The 23668-nt window shown below is 34.5% G+C and overlaps 1 pseudogene; it reads left to right on the forward strand.

The window, feature by feature from the left end:
• The first annotated feature begins 2532 nt into the window (after window positions 1-2532).
• Window positions 2533-14295, forward strand: LOC132049352 (protein ZINC INDUCED FACILITATOR-LIKE 1-like; annotated as a pseudogene).
• Window positions 14296-23668: the final 9373 nt, after the last annotated feature.

Here is a 23668-nt window from a genome sequence, read left to right on the forward strand (position 1 = left end):
ATTCGGACCAAATGGTGTCCTTACTCGGCTACGGTCCCGCGCTCCCCTCAAGGTTTAGCTCGGATGCCATCGAGCACGTTCCAATCTTCCTCGCCTCGGTCCTCATTTCATCGGTTTACGTTATGTCCGGTTTTCACTGTACACACACTGCTCCTACATTCTGGTAGTAAAGTTCATATAGATTATAATAGGACTTATTAACATGTCGGGAAACATGAGACTCTTTTATATGGTTGTCGATGGAGTATTGAGCTAAAATTTTAATAAAACCAGATTTTACTCATGTTTTATACTTATATATAAAAAAAAAAAAAAAAAAAATCAAATTTCGGTATGCATAAACCATTTTAAACTTCAAGAACTCATTAATAGAGACACCAATCTATACTTACTACTGATACATTTCAGTATGAGAGAATAATTTTTTTACATGATTGATGTCTAAAATTTGGAACTTTTTTGGACGTGTTTGAGGTAAGTAGTAGTGTAGTACTCCCTCCGTTCGCTTTTACTTATTCAGTATTTCGAAAATAGATTTTCACTTTTACTTGTCACTTTTAGCATATCAATACAAGATAATTTATTTTTCCTGTTTTACCCATAGTATTAAATACTCACTTCAAATCATTTTTCAAATCCAATAAAAATATGCACCAATTAATATTAGTACATTGGTAAATTAAGCACTTCATTTATTATTTCTTAAGAAGTGTGCATAGTCAAAAATGTACAAGTAAAAGTGAACGAAGGGAGTAAGTAATTAATGGTACAAAAATAAAGACTATTTTCTATTATAAAATAGTGGATCTAAACAAGCCAAGCCAATCCATGCTTATTATAATGTTTGAGGCAACTAATCCCAACATAAGATTCTGTATAAGATAATAATATAATGTTTGAGGTTGCATAAGAACAAAGATCTTCATTGTATAACAAATACCGCATTTGGTTGGAAATATCAAATAATTGCATTAGTTAGGTAGAGATTTATGTATTATTTATGCACGAAAAAATGTTAAATAAGAATATAGAGATTTATGTATTAAAAAATGTTAAATAAGAATATGGTATTAGCAAAGTGTGATTAAGCTATTTAAATTAAAAAATGTACTTCTAAAGTAAGTAATTCATGTATAACACTCTCCGCATTATTAATCACGACATACTCCCTTTGTTTCAATTTATGTAATGGTGTTTGACCGGGCACAAAGTTTAAGAATAAACAGAAGACTTTTAAAAATTGTGATCCAAAATAAGCTATGAATATTTGTGTGGTTATAATTTCATTAAGGATAAAATGAGAAGTTTAAAGTTAAATTGTCACTAAATATAAAAAAACGTGTCAATTTTTTTTGGACTGACCTAAAAAGAAAGAGTGTCACATAAATTGGAACGTATAAAATAGTTATCAGAGATGAATTCTCAATTTTGAGTTTCTGACTTTGAACTCTAAAAAACAGTTTACAAGATTTCGAATACATCTTTTATACATATTAGATGAATTTCTTAACACAAATACGTGGGTATGTCCAAATTTGTCTCCCCATCTAATAATCATCTTTTTACTAATTTTCTCACATAAATAATTCCAGTATTATAGTAAGCTAAGTATATAATAACCAGGGGTGTTCACGGTTTGGTTACAAACCGATAATCAAAACCAAACCGATTAAAGAAATCGATATTTACTTGGGGTTAGGTTTGGTTTGGTTTTGAATTTTTAAAAACCGATAACATTTGGTTTGGTTTTCGTTGTACTAAAAGCAAACCAAAGAAAAACCCGAACCGAACTGACAAATTTTATACATAATTATATATATACACACAAAAAAAATATATTAATTTTTATAAATACTTTTTAAGCAAAATTTTATTTATCTCTGACAGGCTAATGAACTTTATACCTTAAGCCAATTTTAAAAAAGAAATCCATGAATTCAAACTCATTTATTCAAAGAAACAACTATATGAGATTTACCTAGATTTAATTTTTGTATTTCTTATAAACTTTATTCACTTAATTAAAATCATAAATCCTAAGATATTTTCTCAATAAAAGGGTAATCTCCTAATTGTAGGAAAAAAACATGAAAGAGATAAATACCGTTAATTTTCTTAAAAATCGAAAAACTGACCCTAACCGACTACAACAAAACCGATGGATATGTATTATATTTGGTTTGGTTTGGTTTTAATAATTTTAAAAACTTACTAGACTGGTTTGGTTTTGGTTTTAACCCAAAACCGACCCATGAACACCCCTATTAATAACTAGTATCAGAAGCCGATCTAAGATTTAAATTTTAGGGGTTCAAGCTTTTAATTTTTTTAGCATTGAACCATTATAATTCTAAAGTTATGAGTTCATATCTATTATTTATTATAATTTTAATAAATTTTTACACATATTTATACCCCGTATCGAAAGTTTGGAGTTGAACCCCTAGTTATATGCTCCATCCGCCTTACTCCAAATATGTACCAAACAATGTGTTAATAAGATCTGAAAATCAATCACATTGATGATAGAATCAAATCCAGTAAAACACAAACAGTACTACTGCCGCATATTCACATGCAACTAAACAACAAAAAGTATGACAGTGACGTTTCTAACTACTCAAAATATTCAATATTAACCTGAAGAGTGATGCCAAAATTCCTGAAGAAGAAGAATTAATATTGAGAGGAAATTAATTAGGAAATGGGAGAAAACAGAGAGCCATTATTGTTGAAGAAAGAAGAAGAGTATTATGAGGATTGTCCTGGCTGTAAAGTTGAACGGATTAAATGCTCAGATTCCAGTGTTCCTATTAAGCCCGTCTTCTTCATCTTCATCGTTACTTTATGTGCAGGTTTTTCTCACTCCCTCTATCTAACTTATGACTTTTTCTTAAATTTGAAGGGATTTAATTGAAGGGAGCTTCTTCCCCCCTCTATAACAACATTTCACTCTAACAAATTAATAATCATGTTTTATGTGGAATCAATCTATCATGTTATGTTATACTCCCTCTGTTCCAATTGATATGACACGCTTTTTTGGTCGGTCTGTTATGTTATGTTATACCTATCATCACATGTTAAAATTAACTGATATTCTCATATGTTTCTTACACTGTGACTCCATATAATCTTCATAATGCTACAAGTACCACTTTATGTTTGCTTTTGTTAAACTTAAAACTGGCTACAAACTCTATTTTGTTCAACAGAGCTTTTTCTGAACATAATTATAAGAGCGTGTCATGGAAAACACAAACTGGAACCATCAGTGCCAAAAAGTTGTATCTACTTGTTATTTCTATGGTCAAAGGAGAAATGCCTTTGATTATGTTTTCTCGAAGTTGAAACTTCTTTTAATAATAGTATATGTCTATATTGTTAAAAAGAAAAATGAACCGACCAATTTCCAAAATGAAACAAAACTTGTCCTTTACCTCCATAAACCGAGTTAACTAGTCAAGTATCTTTTCCTGGGATAGAGACAATTGATTAAATAATATGGTCAGAAATATGCAAGAAATTTGGTGATATGGCCTTGCCTGGGAACAATATAAACATAAAATAAAAAAGTTACGCTACCTAAATTTTATTGGGCAGAGTGACCAAATACCTGTGCAGGTAGAAGGTAACGTATATTCTGTGAAATAATTGCGCAGAAATACCATAGGAAAGGCAGTATAATGTTTCGTAAAGAAGTACTACTCCCTCTGTTTCAATTTGTTTGAATCTATTTCCTTTTAGTACGTGTTAAAATGAATGACCTCTTTCTTTCTGGTTGGAAACAAATTCGCTTTATGAATAATTTACTGAGCGCGAAAATTTTGAAGACATTTTGGACAATAAGTTTCAAAGAAGTCTTCCTTCTTTCTTAAATGTCGTGCTTGGTGAATGAGTTCATATAAATTGAAACGGAGGGTATATCATTTTGTTACTTATAAGACATATACAAAGATGAAATATGCAGGCATGTTTGGACCTCCCTACCACATAATCTCTTAAAATTTGTTGATCATCTTCATCTTCAATTGGAAGAGCTTCTGGACTATGATTATGTGTTTGGGAGACCACTCTAAAACATGTTCTGCTTGTACTAGTGACATTTTATTATCCTAGCATTAGTTCTGGTCTCGCATAAACACGTTGTCAGTTGAAAGAAATTGTGAAGCTTTATTCCTTAAGAGGTTAGCACTAACGTACTTTCTTTCTAACATCTTTTTGCAGCTTTGCCGATATCATCTCTGTTCCCTTTCCTCTATTTTATGGTAAATATCCACTATACTAAGTTTAAGTGACTTACTCTCACATTCTTCAGGTTTTCTTTAACATGATACTTCATGTATATATTATATTTGTCTTCATTCAGGTACTAAAACATACTTTTCTTCTATCTAGGACATCATTTATAAATCATTAACCATAAAGTGTTATTGTATTAACGTATCTTTGTTGAAGGAAATATAGAAATAAGTTGCTTGTTGGCTCTCTATGAAACCATCTATATCCTAATAGAAATTCGGTTCCATCTTATCCATAAGATAGCTCTGTTCTTCTGTTTATTTTGCTATTTTTCCACCTGTTTAGCATCTAGATTAAGGTTATGCCGATATCAACATTTTGATTCCTGTAGGTAAGAGATTTTCACATTGCGGATAGGGAGGAAGATATTAGTTCCTACGCTGGATATGTAGGTTAGCTTCATTTCCTCGGTCCTTCTGATTACATGTTTTTTCAGAAGTTTTCATATTTTTATATGTCTAGATTTCTTGAAGGTTCTTCATTCATGTTGGGAAGAGCTTTGACATCTATTCTTTGGGGAATGATTGCTGATCGTTATGGCCGAAAACCAGTTGTCATTATCGGGACAACTACAGTGTTAGTACTGCTGGTTAACTACTGTCCTGGTTCATAAGATTTTATTTCACAGAACTTTAGCTTAATTCAATTCCTAAACATTTCACTAAATTTTTTTCTTCTTTACTGATAAATCAACTGCAGGGTTATCTTCAATGCACTCTTTGGCCTCAGTACGAACTTTTGGATGGCTATTAGTATGAGGTTTCTCCTAGGCAGCTTGTGTGGAATAATTGGAACTATGAGGGTAGACCTTTGTTGCTACTTGATGACAAGTTTTGTATCAGTTATAAGTACTATCTTTTCCTGCGATTGATATCTTGATTTGCATGTTTAAAATGCATATATTATTTTCTATCTTATTTAGTCCTGGAGAGGGCTTCGTGTTGTTCCAAGGTGATAGTTCCCCTTGTTGGGTTAAATATAATGTCATAAGCTAGTCGATTTCCTAGTATCCATCTCTTTCTCCTTGTGGAAAAAATTTCTTAAGATTGTTTCATATAAAAATCAGGATGTTTTTCTATAGGTTATTACAATACTTTAGCACATTATAAAAGTAAGGTAGCATAGGTCTAACTACAAGCTGTTTGTTTAGTTACTCATCGTTTTAAGAAGTTAATAATCTATTGATGAACCCCCCCCGCATATAAGCTGTATATAAATGTTGATTTGGTATTAATGATTAAGATTGAGATGTTGATTTGATATTGATGATTAAGATTGATAGCTTAATTTTAGGAATATATTATATTGATGTAAATGATTATGAATTGTTTGTGTAATATTGTCTTTCCTTATTTAGTCTTAGAACTCATGTATAAGTACCCATTCTCTGGATTGTATATTCATTAAAGAATAGAGAATCTTTCTTCTTGAAAAAATCTTCATGGTATCGAGCTACAGTGAGGTGAGTTTTCTCCCTAGTCTCTATTCCGTGTTTTATCAAAAAGAGGTCGAGTTTTCTCTCTTTGTGAAAACGTCCGCACAAAAAACTCCTCCCGTTCAATTCGTTTCTGATTGTTTTTCTCCTGTAACATTCTAAGCCTATCCTTATCGGTTTGATTTTCCGATCACCGAATTAGGATTCGGCGTGGCGACCAACTTTCCGCGATTTTTTTCTACAATTTTTTTTTTTTCCGGTTCTCGGTCGCAGTTTTTCTAACCCTTCCCATCTAGATAATATGGGTGACACTACTTCACTTGTCTCGGATGAAGTTCAACATCTTCGCCGTCTTCTCGAACAAACTTGACTCTTCTAGAGCTAGCCCCACCAAGAATGTATTGCTTTTAATGCTTTGGGTTGGATTATTGATTCTGCTGTGAGTTCTTTCTAAAGGCCTTCAAAATTACTCTCCTCCAAAGCGGGATTATGTCTCTCTTTTCTTTAATAGGTTCAATCTTTGTACTCGATATTACCTTATCATCCATTCTTCACGTATTCCTCGATTTTCCTATTAACCTATTAACAATCACCAAAGAACTATCTATTTAGTATTGATTCTTTCCCGATTTAGGTTTTGAAGCACATCAAGATGGGGCATTGATGGCTTATATTTGATCGACGGAACTCGAGACTCCTGCTTTTTTGTAGAAATAAGGATGTCAACCGAGAAATAATACAAAAGGCACATTGGGACACCCATCTTTTTTTGCTTTAAAAAGTTATCCCTGGTTTATTTTCTAACCGAGTTTGAACGTTTTACTTGTGATGCATGTGAATATGCCAAAACACTAAAAACCAATCCTCTCGAGTGACAATAAAAGCACAATTCCCTTTTAAACCAGGTATTCATTCGATAAACTGTCCTTTCAAACACTTTCTTTGTCCAGAAAAAAATTTGTTACTTTTATCGATTGTTGCACTAGAATGGCATACGGGTATAATTGTTAAAAGCCAAAAGTTTGAAGTTTCTCTCGTTTTAAGTCATTTCATAAGATGATTTTTTTTTTTCTAAGATAAAGATATTTCGACCGACAATTATGAATACATGGATAAAAACTGTTTTGGAGCTACTGAGTCTTTTGGATAATCCATCAAACTGATATACTAGTGCATTCAAAGAAAATAGGCATTTGTTAAAGTAGCAAGATCCTTTTGTTTACCATGATTTAGTGGGGATGCCATTCTAGTAGCCGCCTACCTCATCAATAGAATGCCACTTAAAACTTCTTAATTTCCGAGTCCTTTAAATTTTAAAGGGTAAAAATGACTATCTTGTTCCTCCAAAGATATTTGGGTGTGTTTGCTTTGTTCACGCTAGGCACTACGGGAAACTTGAACCTGAGCTCTTAAATGTGTCTTTATGGGTATTCTCCAACACAAAGGGTACAAATGTTATCACCCTCCTTCTATGAGATTCTTTGTCGAGATGGATGTTACTTTCGGGAATCCGAGCCCTATTTCCATTACACCATCACCTCTTGCATAAGGAAGAAGAGATGGTTTTTCCTAGTTCTATTGTTGAAACTACCGCCGAAAGTTGGAAAAGAATTTGTGGAAGACTATTCATAAACTCCAGAAAAGTGAAATTGGAGAAAGAATTGAGATTGTTGGGCATTTGGATAGGCCTCGATTTGATAACTTCCTGCTTTTCAACCTTTTCTTCTGAATTATCTATAGTTCCTAATGAGTTAGATTTTATGAATATAGTTCTTCGCACTAAACACCCTTTATCTAACTTTGTTTCCTATAATTCTTTATCGCCCTCCAGAAAAATTTGCCTTGTCATATCTTCTCGTGTCTATTCCCCGAATGGAGCGGCTTTTGCGTATTCTAAGGGAAGGTAATGGAAGAAATAAGGCCTTATCAAAGAACCTTGGGAACTTGTCGCATCACCACCGCACAAGAAGTTGGTTGGTGTAAATGGGTCTTCAACTAAAACATAAAAGTCACGGTTCCATTGAAAGGTTCAAAGCAAATTGGTCTAAAATTCACTCGTTTGGGAGCGGATTATCAAGAGACATTTGCTTTTGCAAAAATGAATACTATTAATTCTTCTATCTTGTGCGGCTAATCTTGGTGAACTTGTGATTTGATGAAGAATGCATGTGTTCATGGAGACTTAGAAAAGTACTCGTATGGAGATTCCTCCTTATTTGTTACCTTGTCAAGGAAAGGTATGGTGAAAGCATTGTACTTGATTCTACAGTAGCTTGGTTTGGATGATTCATAAAGCAATGATCTCCTTTGGTTACCAACAAAGCAATGCGGATCACACCCTCTTTATAAGACATTTAAAGGGTCTTATCTTCTTATAGTTTATGTTGATGTTTAGTAATAATTAGATGACAAAGAGGAGATGACCCGATTTTCTAGAAGTTATTTTGAATTTGAGATCAAGGATCTAGGAAAATTGCGACTTCTTGGGAATTGAAGTTGCTAGATCAAAAAAGGAATCTTTATTCTCAATATATGGGATCTCTTGAAAGAAATATGACAAAGGTTGCAAACCAGCGAAATCACCCATTGCAATCACACTTGGCCTAATTGAAAGTCGTTGATAAAGAGAGATACGTATAGTTGGAAAACTCATTTATCTCTCTCACACTGTATTTTCATAGCCTATTCGGGACAGTCGCCTTATGTACGATCCTCGAGATCCCTAACACATTTTGCAGTCCGAGAAAAGGTCTACTTTACCTGCATACAGTCACCTCCAAACAAAGCCTTTACCGAAGATTGGGTCGATCTTTAACATGATCTCTACATGTTATGTTGCAGGAGGAAACTTGGTCACTGGAGAAGCAAGAAGCAAAGTGGTTTAATCAAGTTATGTCTGCTATGGCCCGTGGTGTTTGCGAACTTTTGTGGTTACAAAAGTTACTAGAAGAATTGAGATTGTCCGAAAAAGGAAACTTTCCATTGTGACAACAAATAGCTCGAAATCCAGTCCAAGCATTTACCGAACAAAGCACGTTGAAATTGATCGACACTTATCAAAGAAAAAGTCACGGTGGTGTCTTGAGTTTATTCCATTGTGTAAAAACAACTAGCTGATGTGTTTATAAAGGCCTCACAAACGGACTTTTCATACTCGGTTTGCAAGTTACATGTGCGACATCTTTGCACCAACTTGAGGGGAGTGTTGATTTGGTATTAATGATTAAGATTGAGATGTTGATTTGATATTGATGATTAAGATTGATAGCTTAATTTTAGGAATATATTATATTGATGTAAATGATTAGGAATTGATCGTGTAATATTGTCTTTCCTTATTTAGTCTTAGAACTCATGTATAAGTACCCATTCTTATGGATTGTATATTCATTCGAAACAAGAAGCCCTTTCTTCTTGCTAAAAATCTTCAATAAAGAATAGAGAATCTTACAGAAAAAACATGCTACAAAGAACAGTGAGTGTTTTCTAGTCTCTATTGGCTTGTTATTTCTTTCTTTTCTTGTTCTCTGATGTTCATAAAGAATAGAGAATCTATGAAAAAACATGCTACAAAGAACAGTGAGTGTTTTCTAGTCTCTATTGGCTTGTTAGTTCTTTCTTTTCTTGTTCTCTGATGTTCATGTAATAGATTTATCCAACATGACTGGATTGTTTTCAATTTATTAGTTGTTTAACTTGAAAATATTCTTCACTTGCAAATTTTCCAGGCATATGCTTCTGAGATATGCCGAAAAGAATACCATTCTCAATCTCTGCAAAGTTGCTTCTCTCCTCTCTTGTCTCTCTTTTCTTTAGGGACATTTTTCATTTCATAATCTTGGAAAGCCTAAACAACAATGATTATCTATTTAATTTAGGTAAGCACATCATGGGGCATTGGCTTGGTTATCGGTCCTGCTATTGGAGGTTATCTTGCACAGGTACATATAGTTTCCCCTGGTATAATTCTTTGTCAACGTTTTACTCTAGTGAAAACTGAAGAACCAATCGGAAAGTACTTTTAAACTTTGGTATTCCGTTAAACTGTTCCAGTGTATGGTTTTCCAGAAAAAAATTACTAAGCTAATACATTTTATCTGTGGCTTTAACTTAATGTTTGGTGAAGTGCCGTTTTTTTGCTCTCTAAATCACCTGAATTATGTCCAAATTGTGTGTGATCAGAAATAATAAGCTGACTTGATTCATATAAGATATTGAACTACATTCACATAATATTTAGTGAAGAAATGGTATTGGTTCATGAATCAATTGAACTTCTTTTCTGCCAAATTTCAGAAAGTAAAAGTTTAGGGGTAGACAACACAACTTTGGGTGCTCTTGTTCAAAGGTTTTATTGTATTTTTCTTTTGAGAGACTTGTGCTTTCCTATCATAATATTGCATATTCTTAACTTCTCTTATCCTCGAATTGGAAAGAGCGGAAATCCTATCTCATGTCCAGACCGGAAACTAAAGTTCTTAGAAGCTTTAAGTTCCTGCTTTTCAATCCTTTTAGAATAATCTCTATTAGTTTTATGAATATAGTTTGCGACTTACACTTTGTGTTCTAGCCTGCAGAAAAATACCCTGGCATATTCTCGAAAGAATCCTTATTCGGGAGGTAAGCAATATCTTGCCTGTTCTGTACCTTTCTTACTCTCAACTCACCATAAATCTAAAATTTTGTGTTTGGTGCAATCTGCTTTTTACCTAATACTTTCCTCTCTTGGTGAATTAGAAATTGATGTGTGGTTTCTACCATTGCAGATTTCCTTATTTGTTACCTTGTCTTGTGACATCACTATTTGCATTAGTTGCAACAATAATCTCCTTTTGGCTTCCGGTATGACTTCTGTTCTGAATATTCTTATCTTTTCAAGTGCTATCTATCTCTGTTTCTCCTAATTATCGTTTCTGTTCATATTCTTTCTAGAAGTTATTTTGTGACAATCCGTGGCCAATAAGAATATGCTGATGCTTGAAATGATCTATTTCAATCAATGGGATGAGCTAAAGTTTCTAACGTAGCTAACTTGACCTAATACGTTGGAGGAACATAGTATACCTGGAGTATTTTCTGCGATTGACAACGTCTAACACATTGCAGGAAACGCTGCACAAGCATAACAAAACAAATAAAGATCAACATGATCTCCAGATGCTGCAGAAGGACCCACAAATGGTTTAAGTTTGTCTGAGAGCATGAAGCATTCTTAAAGCAGAATCCCGAATTCCCAGAAAAGCCTTCTTAAGAATTGGCCCTTAGTATCAGCTATTATTGTCTATTGTGTGTTCCAGCTTCATGATATGGCCTATTTAGAGGTATTCTTACTTTTCTTTATGAAGATTTATGTTAATTAGAACTTGATATGTCATCTTCGTTATCACATTTCGAATCATGTTCTAATGTGAAAGAAGTTGTTCTCATACTTTAGAGGAAGAAAAACATTTTTTTCTACCTTTCACTTATTATGCAATTATAAACAAATTCCTCTTTGCTAATACCGAATACGAACTAGTCAAGATCAACTTTTTAGAGCTCTTATACATGGATTACATTTGTTTCTCTTTTTGCTTTGTCGTCTTATATAAGCCAGAATTATCCAGTTTGTTAGGACACACTAACGCAATATGAGATTTTATCAAGATTTGGATTCTTATAGTACAAACATGATCCGGGGTCTCATAAAATCATAGTAAGTCTGCAGGAAATAATTATTTCTGAAGTGGTAAATTCTCAACATTGACAAATATTTCTAGGGATCAAGTTTGCTTGCCTCCATGGATAAAATTGCTTTTTTAGCATTAGTGGTTGAGGGAATTTTAGAATCTACATGGTATCTCGATCTACATCTATGGAAAATGTAAAAGGTTGTAAGTATGTTATTTGTTTGTGATTAGAGTTCCCACCTATGAAAGCCGTTAAAAACATATGTGACGTGGATCGTTTGTTTGCCTTGACATATCCGTGTCAAATGTGTGACATGATATAAGTACTTTGTCCAAATTCTTCGAAACACGCCAAAAAAATTGCACACAGCTATGTTTCAATATGGAACTGTAAATGAGTCCACCTGCAAATGCGTCCACGTAACATAGTTAAAACCTTTGGAGTTACATTAGATTGATTTCTCTCAACACCTGGAATTAGCAGACATGCACTTAATAATAGTTATGAATTTGAAATTGTGCATCTGATCATCTTCAATATTTCTTTTTCATTCTCTTGGGTACTGTAATAGTTTGGTCATTCTAGCATTCTAGGGAGCTTAATAACTGATGGTTGACAGACATCATCAAACTTTATAACGATAGTCAATTTGAACTTAGTTCTCATGGCCTTGGTCTTGTTATGGTATCCCTCTCATCAAATTTGATTGTTTCCGTATAAACTTGTATATGTGTGTGTGTATAATTTATAATCATTCTACTTCTTCAGATATTTTCTCTTTGGGCTGTCAGTCCAAGGAGCCTTGGGGGTTTAAGCTTTACAAGTGCTGATGTTGGACAAGTTCTTGCCATCACAGGTATAAAGACAAAGCTTGAATTTTTCCCAAACTCACGTGCCACATGTTGTTCTAAAGTTTTTTAGTCCGGTTATTTTGATGATTAAGCATTTCTTTATCGTTCAAGAAATCTCGAAGATATCAATTAAACCATTATATTTGGCCCAGTGGCGAAATCAGAAATTTCGCAGAGGGTGTTCAAGATTCAATATATATAAGTAAAATGTAACATTTGACCTATATAGTATAATTCTCTATATACACATTATATTTTTCTAACGAAGAGTGTTCAACTGACCATATATTAGACATAAGGGCTAGAATCAAATTGCAAAAACACATGCTGATTTTCTCGAAATTCTTTTAAATCTATGAAAAATACTCCTGGAAACCTCTATTTATTTGATATTCTGGGTTGTATTTAGTAAAGAATATTAATCTCTTTCGTGATCTACCAGGCGTCAGTTTGTTACTCTTCCAGCTGTTTGCTTACCCATTGGTGGAAAGGATTGTTGGGCCTGTCATGATTTCTCGAGTTGGCGCAGTATGCCCCTAGTAGAACTGTTAAATCCCTTCTTCTTCTTTTTTCACTTCTGTTTAGTTTAACTTTTTTGTCTTGATTTTCAGGTTTTAAGCATACCATTGCTGGCAAGCTACCCATATATAGCTCTGTTGTCCGGTTTCTGCCTGTCCATAGCTCTTAACTGCGCATCTATGTTAAAAAATGTGCTCTCTGTAAGCCTTTTCCTTAAATCATCTTGTTCTTCAGTTTCTGATGTTATTATTGATAGAAAATTCAATAATGCAACCTATGTGAAAATATAGACTCGACGTTACCTTTTATTATTTTTCTTCTTATATTTGACATGGTTATTCGACAGTTAGTCTCCATCAAGCACTATGAATATTCACCATTACCAATAATGCAGGATATAGGAAAGAGAGAGAAACTATTTGGAAACAGAACATTTAACTTTTTGAGATATAGGATTTTTTATATTACCATAGATATATTTCTTAGTCAGAGTTTTTTTCTGAGAGATGTGAGGCTAAATGAGGCATAAATTCAACTCACGTTTATTTCAAGTTTTCAACTACCTTTGGATGACTTTTGCAAATTCACGGGGTTAATAAATTTTTGACTTTTGCAAATTCATGGGGTTAATAAATTTTTGCATGGACTTGTTTGGCCTAAGTGGTTACTTTCATGCATGATCTCAGGTATCAATCACCACCGGATTGCTAATTATGCAGAATAGGGCTGTGGTAACTTCACTTTTCCCATATCTATCTTCTTTCTCATTGTATAAAGTTTGTCGAGCGCAAAAAATGTTCTTTAATTTCAGGCGCAGGAGCAAAGAGGAGCTGCGAATGGCATTTCTATGTCTTTGATGTCTTTTTCCAAGACAATCGGTCCAGCAGTTGGAGGTTCATTGTATGTTTCCAACTTCTTTCTACTATCTCTTTTCTCTTTACCCTCATTGATATTTAGTCCTTCAGTCATACTTTTGCAGTTTTAGCTCTAGTTTCAGTTTGCTAAATTAGCCAATACGAATAGGAAAGTTGCAATTTGTACTTAAATGCACTTCTGGTTCTGGTTGTTTGCTTGATTAAACCTTGTATGAAATTGTTTTTGTTCTGCACTCATGATTTTTTGTCTATTCAAGATTATTTCGCATCATCACATAATGATCTGCAATATATGCAGATTGTCCTGGGCACAACGGCGTCAAGATGCTGATATATTGCCAGGTAAGCAGGCAAATTAAACCGGACTTAAGCCATGTAATACACTCGCAATTTTATCTATGTTTTTAACTAACCGATGAGATAATGGTTTTTCTCATTATGGATTTTATTACGCCAATGTTGTAATGCAGGTGATCAACTGGTCTTCTTTGTCCTCAATGTGATTGAGTTGCTGGGCTTGCTTCTGACCTTCAGACCATTTCTACAAGAGTCTGAAGACAACATTCCTAAGTCAAAATATGCAGAATGTGCAGATCAAGAAAATGGCATACAAGAAAGACTCTCACTATCATAGTTGCCTTGAGTTACCAAAATAAGCTACTATATCACAATTCACAAGTCAAATATGCGAACAAGTATTATTTTGCTTAAAAAATAAAATTTTGCAGTATAAATTACGGTTAACATATTCTCTGTAGATCATTGATGGTAAACCTTCTTTCCATTACTGTTACAACTTAATCTACATCCATTGCGGAGAGGTAAATGTGAAATTTTTAAATGCATTACAAATTTGAATCCTTTTGAGCCTCACGAATTCTACCTATCTTTTCCGCTTTAACAATCGAGTATGTATAGCTAGGTTGATCAGACTAATCCATATCCAAAAGCAAGTTGGCTCACTAGGGGTCGTTTGGTTTGAAGATACGCAGTATAAAGAGTATAATTAGTTCATAATCATTATATAATTTGTTTGTATATGTCACGACCCAACCGGGGGGCCATGACATCTCATATCTATACTCGTAGCTAACCTACCGAGCACCACAAGCCCGAAAGAGCTATACACATATATACGTCATCAAACTGGGCCCATGTATACAAGCCGACAAGGCTGTCAATATAATATAACAAAATATGGACTGAGGAGGTCAAAAGACATCTAATCGCGCACATCCGTCACGAGCCTCTACATGGACTACATAACATAATAAGAATTTACAGACCCGCCATACCCATCCGTACACAAGAACCATAACCGATCTCGCAGCCTCCGAACAAGGAGAGCTCCCCGTACGTCGTTGAGAAAACAGCCATGAGTCCGAATTGTCTCCTCTTTCACTCGGCGGCATGAACGCCGCGTCCACAAACAAAGGATGTCAGCATTTAATAATGTACCGAGTATGTAAGATAAATAACAACACAATAAGAAGATGGAAAGTAACATGAGATAAAGAGAGATAACTCGTACATCCGAATGCCTCTAAGGCGGAAGTCATGCATGCTTAGCTTTTTAAAAAAAATATTTTTATACATATATAATATAAGTGTTAGTGCTACGGAACGTGCAGTCCGATCTATAAATGATAGTGCTGCGGAATGTGCAGCCCGATTCATAAATGTTAGTGCTACGGAACGTGCGTACCCGATCCATATATCATATCATCCCGCGTCCGGGGTATCATCATACCGTACCCACGCAAGCATGGTGTGCACAATAGTACCGCATCTGACCGATTAGCGCTCGGTGTGAGAAAATACATACATATATATAAAGCATACATGAGAGCCCAAATAAAAGCTATAAATCTATTGGAGTGACGTAAGGTAGGTAACCTTCAATGATCATTATGGATCATCATCATCGCTATATCTCACCTTGAAAGAACAATAACCATAAGGTGAGATCAATAACAATGAATAAAATCAATAATCATGAAACAAGCTCAATAATACCATAATGACATCAAAACTATAAGCTTTGGTATCTCTAGAAATGGAATCATCATCATCATGGAGAACACTTATCAATAATATCATAAGAACCTTGAGAATCATGAGTTTCTAGCATTTTTAGGAATAAGAATATTATGGATATCGTGTGTAGGTTCACAACAAAGGAATCATGCCTTAAGAAAGAAAGGGACAGCCTTAACATACCTCGTCGTCTCCTTAATTACTCAACGTCTATCCTCTCGAGCTCGTAAATCTACATCCAAGATGATTCGCACTTCGGGTAAGTCATTGAAACGCTTATGGTCAAACTAAATTAATAAATGAGCTAACGAAAATCAAGCGATTTCCCCTTATCTTCTATTTCCTCCAACTCAAAAACAACTCCCAAAACCATAATAAAAACATCAACAATTCCATAATCAAAAGATTACATTCCAATTATACTCAAGCCAATCCCAAAACGTCTTTTCATAAACAATCCATAACCACAATTTCAATACAACCCCTTATACATTTGTATAACACACTTTCTCAATATCATTATTTGAACTTTCCCCCATAACTCTTTTCACTTTCTAAGACTTGCTAAAACTTCAAATCAACTTAACATAAGAGATAAGATGAAGAACATACCTTGTATTTGAAGAATTTCAACTCACATAACTTGCTCCAGGACTTTAATCCCCACAACTCCAAGTGAAAGCAAGGACATCCAACTTCCATAAATTAATTTAGGTTTTCAAGGTTGATCTTTTCTTGACTTGATTTAGAATAATTTGGAGTGTTTATGGATGTTAAGGGAAGCTTAGAGAGACATTAGGGATTTTATTTTGGTGAAAAACGAGGCCCAAGTCATGTGGAAATCAATATATAAAGTCAAGTCCACCGACTTAAATTTTCTGAAAATTCAAAGTACGGGTTATTGTTCATCCCATACTTCAAAGTACGTGATAGACACTTTTATCAACCGTTCATCCCATACTTTCAAGTACGTGCTACTATTCATCCCGTACTTGAGGTAAAAATTTCAACTTTCTACGAAATTTCTGGCACGGTACGGCCCCAAAAAAGATGTACGGACGTTACATTTTTGTACAAAACAACTTGTCGTATTTTATCCTGTACTTCTCAGAATTACGATCTATCAGTTGCGTTGGAAAGAAGGGTCGCTGAACTTCAATTACATAGGTTATAGATTTCGTAACTCCTCCTATTATAGGAGATATGCCCCTCTCAAGTTGGACCAAAATTTCTGTCCAAATTTTTTCCAAGTTTTCCCAAAGTTTTGTCAAACTTAATTCCTTCAATTCGCCGCTGATCTTAACCTTTAGACACTTAATTAACAGCTTGTTAAAAGTATTCCTTAACCTTATAAGGGTTTCATGACCTCTTCCAACCTTTTGGCTTACGTTAGTTTACTTACGACGCAAATGACGCGAAAGTTTTCGAGGTGTAACATTCTTCCCCAAGTTGTTGTTGTTGTAACATGTTTGATCCCCCCGATTAGAAACACAGTCCTCGAATGTTAGGTTCTCAGGACATCTATGGAAATTTCGGCAGAGCTTCCTCTGTAACTATACCACTACCAACCTACCACACAAAGAACCCATCAACACAATGCCACCTAGGACTATAGCAATCAATAATAACAAGGGCCCCACACAACCAAAGACAAGAATGCAGCAACATATACATACTTGAAGGTTATGATGTCTCGGTCTAGATCTCCTTTGCTAATGAAAACAAATGCGGATATCTGGATCTCATGTCTTTCTTAGCTTCTCAAGTCTCACGTTCTTTCATAGTACTATTACCGAGGTTACGTCTCTGATTCTCAATCCACAACCTTAGAATTTGGTGATCTGAGAGGGTAGTAGGAACGTCATCGTACGATAACTATTCTGTAATCCGAATGTCTTCAGATGGGTACAAATGTGGAGGATTTCTCAATACATTTGTTGAACATAGACGTGTAAAAGACTGGATATGTAGATTCCAATTCTTAGGAGAAATCTCGTAGGCCCTTCGATTATCATCTTGTAAAGTCTAAGGTATCCAAGTGTAAACTTAACCTCGTTATTACCTCTTATAAAACTTTTCAGGATGAAATTCCAAACCTCAAACAATCTAATATTCTCCTATTCTTATAGAGCTTCAGACGGGCCATCTGGATATGCAAATTCAAGCCACACTAACTGGTCATCTTAACCAAATAATTCCATATATAGCTTACATGATCCCTTATAATTATAAAATCCATATTGATCATTCCTTCATTCCTCAACGACATATACATTTGTTTCCTCGATCTTTTAGGTTCTGTTTATTTATTAACGAATCACGAACTCTGTAATATTTCCTTTATATCGGTCCACTATGGTCACGATACACCTTTGTTACTTCTGAATAGATCATATAACTTCGCTACATTCATCATATAGTCAGTCCTGCTATTTTAGAAATTCACCTTACTGAAATACTCCTTCCCTGAATACCCTTACAAGCTTTGGTTTTTAAAGATGTACCATATCTAGGATACTATGTCTTTACTTAGGTTTTCTCGACATATACCATAATTTGCTATTGCAATTCTCCACTATGTTACACTTCACCAGTTGAATCTCTATAGTGATCTTGGTAAGCTTATCATATACTTATATCATCTCTACGGTATATAATTCCATATCTTTCCATTACCTTTCAGAATGAACGTATCCATCTCGGTGCTAGATCTGTCCTATTCATCTTAATGCCATGAAGCTGTCTTACATGAACTTACTCCTCATTATCCTCTTTATTACCACCACTAGCATCTAGTTCCTCATTTAGATCCATCTCATTCAATTTACATACAACGCGACTTTAATTCTCCTACTTCCTGAATATTCTATGCCTGAAATTCTTGGATCATTTATAAGCTTTTGCTTCCACGTAATCATACACATTTATTCTTTTTCATCGTTGGCTATTACCGTCAAGTACTTACGTTCCTTCGAGTAGTTCATTTTCATTTCAGCCCTCTGCTACTTCGCATTCTTCCCTCAACAAGATGTTACTAGATTCTGACTTGGATGCTTTTACCTTTAAGGTTTTCCTTGTACAATGTTTTTCCCAACCGTTGTGCGATGCTGGAACTTCGTATCCATACGACTAGCTCGCCATGGCTATTTCGCTTAACTTCTTATCTTAGTCCCTTATTTACCTCGAGTGCCATTTTACTCAATCATTCTCTGCTTCTTCATTACTGAACTTCCTATTACACCCTTATCTTGAAACTTTGAATAATTCCTTCCTTGAAATACTATCTCCCAATCTTCATTTAGTCATGCATATGACTGACTGGTTATGTTTATCATCAAATCGCCGTTACACCTTACCGGCCTGCTAGCTTAATCTTCCTTTGAGGTAGTAGTTGGCTTTTGCCTCAAAATGGTTGTGAGATCTAGATCGACATACATAGGCAATGTGGCCACTCTTATTATGTAGCTGATATTGGATCAAACTGGTGGTGTTGTGGTACTGGCATACTACCCCTGGTCCCAAGACTGAGATTCGTGGTTGTTAAGTTGTCGCCGACTGTTGCGAAGGGTGGAGTTGGTGTTAGGTTTACGGTGAGTGGATATTATAATGGGGTTGTAAAGTTTCTTAGCATCCTCATGATGGAGAAAGAGTTTATAGTCAAGTAGTTTTTCAAATAGTTCTTAGATGAAAATCGTGTCACGTACATAGATAGCAGTAGAGATCTCATGAAACTCAAGGCCTAGACCACTGAGGATTTTGATGATGAGTTCAGAGTTGGACATAGGGGCACCACAAGAGGCTAACTCATCTGAAATGGACTGAATAGTGTGAAGGTATTTGGTGATGAATCGAAAGTCCTTAGTAACGCGTACAAGTTGATCACGCAGGTTGAAAACTCGAGTTTGGGACCTGTTTGCATAATGGTATGTAAAGTGTCCCAAGTCATTTTAGATAAGTCGGCCATAGCAACAGTGTAGGCAAAGGTGGGGTCAACAGAGGCCATAAGGGCGTTCTGAATAAAGTGGTCCTGACGGAACCAAGGTAAAAGAACAAGGTTGGCAATTATGTTTGTGTCGAGGGTGATAGTGCGGCTAGGGGCCGAAGTGATCCCACTTGAATAACTTAGAAGTAAAGCTACTTTTCCCTTGAACTTGACAAAAGTTCATAACTTGGTTATCTTTTCAAGATCTCATTGATTTTTTTTTCGGTCACTTTCTCCTAAAAAAATTCATGTGTACCTTATCCCTTGAGTACCAGAAGATGACTGCATTTGACGCGAAGCTTTAGATTGGGAAGCCTTCCGTCTCGCTCCAATGCCGTTTGCTTCTAGGTGGCTTGGTGTTCTTGATTACGGTAGTAAGAGCAACGACTTTCTGGTTCAACCTTTAACTTGTCAATTTTTAATTTTAAAATAGTTTACCCCATTTCGGACTACATATCTAACTACCAACATCGAATGTAATGTAGCATTTAGAGGTACTGCTCCTACTTCAACTTTTCTTCACAGATTTTTTAGCCAAGAACTACCAACACAACAGATGAATTTGCTTAACATTTGGCAAAAACGATAGGCCAACAAACCCAACCCCTAAGGAAGGCCTAGCCTAGCACACTGGCCCAACGGTCTATCTCGTAGGGGGTCGGGTTTGGTCCGACACACTTGAGCCTATCTTATGTTCTCTTACCATCAAAACAAGGTGAAGGGACATGTTTGTTGTTCAACTCAAAACTTCAAAAGATCAATATACCTTTCAACATTAGATAGTTTTCAGAGTGGTGAATTCCATTTGCATACTCGACGACTACTAATATTCAAAGCTAATAACCTTTAGGCAGCACCATCCTTTCCCAAGATAAATCAGAAGTATTTTCCAACATAGAGCACTCCACCATCCAGTCTCAAATCAACAATGAAATGAGCTAATGAAACGGCTCCATATTTCAATTAATTTCACTACAAGTTTTCAATCAACCCCACTCAACTTAATTAATTCAAGGTCAAGATAGCTCAGATTGAAGTACTAAAAATATTGTAAAAAGCATTTACCAGAAAACATGTGATTATTTTTAGCCACCGTAACCTCACAAAAGCGTTTCTACTAAAACTAACGTCACAGAGAAACAATTTCACTCTATGCCACATTAATACACAAGCTTTCTATACCTTTTCGTGAAAGTTTTGAATATGTAATAAAACTTGTCTGCTAGATAATTCAAATTACTACAATTATCTTCTTATAGTACTTATTCAAAACTTATACACTTTAATTTTAATAGTTATATTTGAATTATGAAATACTAGAAAACACAACAATGAACACCACAAAATATTTCACAATCTCAATAAAAGGAGAGAAAATTAACACCTAACATTACATAGCAACCATATAAGGGGTTAATTTACACGAATGATCCCCTCTCAGAAATAATTCTAAGACTCTTGCCAGAGACTTTGATGTTAATCATTGTTATCAAAATTTTTTTACAGTAAAGACAACAGTCAATACCCACTTCTATCTAAATTTGGGAAAAGAAGAAAAAATGACATTACTTTTCACAGGCATAGAGTTTAAATGAAAAGGATAAAAGCTGTCAAACTATCTATGGAATTGGATTTGAAGAACTTAAAAGCATTGCTACGTACCTCTCCCCTAAAATCCTTGAAACTTCTATATATCCTTGTGGCTCCAACCATTGATTGAAGTCTTAAGAGGGCATTGATTTCTTCTGTTATCTTTACTTTCTCATAATTCTTCTTCAAGTCTAGAATTCCAGCCTCAAATACACTCGGAACTTCAAATGGCGTACCTAGTGACCTAACATAACTCACCCAACAAAAAAAGTAAGATGAATAATTTTTTTGATATTAATAATAAAATACTTATGGCTCTTACCGAAACAGTGGGAAGGTCACAGTTAAGATACATTTGGTATAGGTTTGACATCTTTTCTGTCTATTCTGCCTTTTGGGGTAGTCTTCATCTTTAACCAATCCCTCTCGCATTATATATAAAAAAACATCTCGGTGACTGTTGTAGTAACATCCCCCATCATCTTTTGGCTTACAACGGTTTGCATAATCAAACCTGTGTGTCACATAAACCACAACTTGTTGTGTGGATAATTCGAATGGAGCTAGTATGCAGGTGGAAGCATACAACGATGGCTCAAGGGTGAAGTTAGTAAAGTTTTTGCTTCAGACTCCCAAAATTTTGAGGCCCCATAAAATTTTAATAGTGAATTTTACAAATTTTATTTTCACTTACAATAATATTCAAGATCGTTAAAAAAAAAAGGTACAAATTTACTGAAAAAGAAAGAAAGAAAAACTATCTAATTTTTACCAGAAATATTCTAGAACTTTGAACGAAACAACTCAAATCTTCATGTTAATAAATAAAGTTTTTGCAACAAAGTCCAAGATAATGTATTGGAAACAAATGGCTAACATCTTATCAACTACAACTAATCCTTACTTTTATTAATAACCAATATTACTTCTATTACTATGTGAAGTTAAAAGGTTTTATGTCTTAAGAATACTATACTAAAAACAATTAGCATGTAAGAATAGAAAAGGCAACTCCATTTTTTTTTTTGTGTATATTTAAGACCTCTTAGGTTAAATTTGAAAAGCCACTAATTTATCAGACGCCTTGAAAGCATAAAATGCTTTAACTGCTTCACCACATGAGTATGAGTAGCAAGAATCATTAACAAAATAAAAACAAAAATGACGAAATATTGTGTTAAAAGCACCCAATATAGATTAGTATCGCATGGTTATAATGCTTTCTTTATGTACTTACTCATTGGCCTCTGATCTCGAGTGAATGAGAGAAGCATGTTTTCATTGTTTTCCAAAGTAAACTGTTATTTCATAATTTATAACACAATTAATGTTAACATCGACGTTATAAGCAAGTGTTACATAACAAAAACGGAAGAGGATTACGAGACCTTGTCGCATAGTCGTGTTAAGAATTTTGATTATTTGTGTTACTATGCAGAGAAAGATAAGAGATGAGCTATTTCACAACACATATTAACGACAAAAATTTAAGGTACGAGTTTTGAACAAATGGGAGAGAAAGAAAAAAAAAAGTGTAGCTTTTTTCTTTCTGAGAAAATGACATTCCACCCCCCCCCAAAAAAAAAAAGACAGAGAAGAAAAAAGTATCATCAAATTGGAAACTAGTTTTGAACAAATGGGAGAGAAAGCACAAGTACTAGCATTTTTCTTTTTTCTTTTTTTTTTTTTGAAAAAAAAAAAAAACAATATCTTTGAACAAAAAAAGCTAGTACTTCAAAAAAAAACGCTTTCGAAATTGTCATCAACGAAGGTGAATTCATTAACATCACAAATGTTGTTAAGGCCATCCAAAATGTATCAAATGTCCAAAACAAAAACGATTGGTAATCCACTTATTAATACTACCGACGAACTTCAACGGATCATCTTTGTCACCCACCAGATCATTTTCTTCATCATATTTGTCGCTCACCAGATCATTTTCATCACCCATCGGGTCATTTTTGTCTTCCATCCGGGTAATTTTTTTGCAATTGGGCAATTTGTAGTCATGCATTGTTTTAAATATTGTAATCTTGGGGCCTTCGAAGAAACGTAATTTTTCCCAAATTTTTACCCATCATAAGCTTCAAGAAGTCGTTGAGCTCATTTCTTAGCATTTCAATTTTGGGTCTGAATCATAAACTCTTTGGAGTAGCAACCTTTTCCATCAAAGCAATTATTGTAAAAAAAAAAAAAAAAAAGGCTTAAATTTTGTCGATCCACGAGGTTAAGCACGCGCTTAATTCCTGGCAACTTTATGATAAACAATTAATTTCTGGTCATTGAAATCTATGTAGTAATTTTAATACACTATGCTCAAATTTTTACTATATACACTGTCTGTTCAATCCCCATAAATTTCCCCAAAACAAAATAAAAAAAAAAAAAAAGACTTTAAATTTTA

This window comes from Lycium ferocissimum, chromosome 3 (assembly GCF_029784015.1).
Source record: "Lycium ferocissimum isolate CSIRO_LF1 chromosome 3, AGI_CSIRO_Lferr_CH_V1, whole genome shotgun sequence".
Classification (NCBI taxonomy): Eukaryota; Viridiplantae; Streptophyta; class Magnoliopsida; order Solanales; family Solanaceae; genus Lycium; species Lycium ferocissimum.